This window comes from Eufriesea mexicana, unplaced genomic scaffold (assembly GCF_001483705.2).
Source record: "Eufriesea mexicana isolate 0111107269 unplaced genomic scaffold, ASM148370v2 scaffold495, whole genome shotgun sequence".
NCBI lineage: Eukaryota > Metazoa > Arthropoda > Insecta > Hymenoptera > Apidae > Eufriesea > Eufriesea mexicana.
In genome coordinates this window covers 45,918-48,618 of record NW_016908644.1, presented here as the reverse complement: position 1 = coordinate 48,618, position 2,701 = coordinate 45,918, and positions in this window count along the sequence as shown.

Here is a 2,701-nt window from a genome sequence, read left to right as displayed (position 1 = left end):
ATAGCGCTCCAATATCTTGAGCTTGGCTCTGGGGAGGCCAGCAATAGTGGTCCCGGTGCGTTATGGTTATTTCTGTTACGTTCGATTAGGTTGGGTAAGGCTAGGTTTGATCAGGGTAGCTTTAACTTTTGTGCAGTACACTGCTATTCGCTGGATTTCGGCAATCTACTGAGCTATGGTATGTCCTGCTTGGCATCGGGGAGGGCAGCAATATAGTTCTTGGCACGCTAGTTTGAGATAGCATGTGCTTTGCTATAGTCTGTTGGTTTGGGCCGGGTTCGAGTAGCTAGGACTTCCCTGATGTGCACTCTGATTCGACGGACTTCTGCATCCTACACTCGACCAATGTGCTCTGCAAGATTCTGGGGAGGCGAGCAGTAGTGTTCGCGGCACTATAGGTTGAGGTCGGTTAAGTTTGTTTATATCAGGACTGCTTAGGCTTGGAGACGGGTATTTTTGGCATTAGTGCCATAGTCTGCTATTAGGTGGACTTGTGAGCTCAACAGTGCCGAAATATTTTCAGCTTCGATGTGCGAGGGATGGAAATATTGGTCTCGGCACGTTACGTTGAGCCAGGTTACGCCCGGATATGTTGGGATAGGCTTAGTTTGGACACGGTAGCTTCAGCTTTGGTGCTGTACACTGCTGTTCGGTGGGTTCATGCGCTCTGCTGTGCTGTAATATGACCTGCTTGGTTCTGTGGAGGACAGAAATAGAGGTCTTGGCACGATAGGTTATGTTATGCTATGTTCAAATATGTTCCGGTGGTTTGGGGTGGGCTTAGGTGGTTTTGACTCTTCTGATATACACAGCGATTACATCGATTTCTGCGCTTTACTCTCCACTAATGTGCTCTGCTTGGCTGTGGAGAGGCCAGCAATATTGGTCGCAGCACGTTAGATTGTGGTAGGTTACGTTCGGTTATGCTACGATTGGTTAGGTTTGGAGAGGGTAGCTTCGAATCTTCTGATGTACACTGCGATTCTACGGATTTTTGTGTTCTACTCTCCACTAATGTGTTCTCCTTGGCTCTGAGAAGGCCAGCAATGGTTGCCTCGGCACCTGAAGTTGTGTCAGGATACGTTCGGTTAGGTTGGGTTAGGCTAAGTTTGGTTACGATACCTTTTACTTTTGTGTTATACACAGCTATCCGGTTTATTTTTGCGTTCCACTGTTCTCTAGTATGTCCTGAGTGGCCCTGAGGAGGGCAGCAATAGCGGTCTCGGCAGGTTGGGTTTAGCTAGGCTATGTTTGGTTATGTTCTGTTTGTCTGGGTTAGGTTTGTGTAGCACTGACCTATCTGATGTACACTGCGATTCTACTGATGCCTGCGTTCTACTCTCCGCTAATGTGCTCTGCTTGTGTATGTGCGGGCCAACAGTGCTCTTCGCGGTGAGTGAGGGTGAGGTTGGTTACGTTTGGTTATGTCACAATTGGTTAGTTCTGGAGAGGGTAGCTTCGACCTTAATGCCATTGTCTGTTACTAGGAGTTCCACTGAGTTGTATAGTGCTGTAATATTTTCAGCTTGGCTCTGAGAAGGCCAGCGACAGTGGTCTCGGCACGTTGTATTGAGAAGGTTACGTTCCGGTAAGTTGGGTTTGGCTAAGTTTGGTTTGGCTCGTTTCAACTTTTGTGCTGTACACTGCTTTTCGGTGGATATATGCGCTCCACTGTGCTCTAGTATGTTCTACTTGGCACTGGTGAGGGCAGCAACATCCTCCTCGGCATGCCAGACTGAGCTATGCCATGTTTGGTTATGTTCTCGTAGTTTGGATTAGGCCAGGGTAGCTTTGACTTTTCCAATGTACACTGCGATTCCATGAATTTCTGCGTTCCACTCTTCACTAATGTGTTCTGCCCGGCACTGAAGAGGTCAGCGGTAGAGGTTACGCCACGTTAGGATGAAATATGTTACGTTTGGTTATGTTACAATTGGTTAGGTTGGGAGACGGTAGCTTTGACTTGAGTGCCTTAGTCTGCTATTAGGTGGATTTCTGCGCACTAGAGTGCTCTAACATTCGCAGCTTGGTTTTGGGAAGGCCAGCAACAGTGGTCTCGGCACGTTACGTTGAGTCAGGATACGTTCGGTTAGGTTGTGATATGCTAAGTTTTGCCAGGATATCTTCAACTTTTGTGGTTTACGCTGCTAATCGATGGATTTCTACGTCCTACTGGGTACGTCCTGCTTTGCTCTGCTGTGGGCAGCAATAGCGGTTTCGCAACGATAGGTTGAGTTAGGCCATGTTTGGCTATGTTCTGTTGTTTTGAGATAGTTTTGGGTTGCTTCGACTCTCCTGATGTACACTATGACCTTGTGGGTTAGGTTTGGTTTGGTTAGGCTTGGTTAGGTTAGGTTAGGCTATGTTTGGGTATGTTCTGTTCCTTTGGGTTAGGTTCGCGTGGCTTAATGTTTCATATATACACTGCGATTCTATGGACATCTGCGACCAGTTGTCGCGGCGCGTTATGTTATGTTTGGTTACGTTTGGTAGTGTTAGGATTGGTTCGGTTACGATCGATTGCTTTTACCTTTGCGCTGTACACTGCTATTAGGTGGATTACTCCACTATACTGTACACTAATATGCCCTGTTTTGCTCAGGGGAAGGGTCAGATATAGTGGCCGCGGCACATTATGTTGTGTTAGGTAACGTTTGGATAGGTTAGGTTAGGCTTGGTTTGGTTAGAATGGATTTGAGCT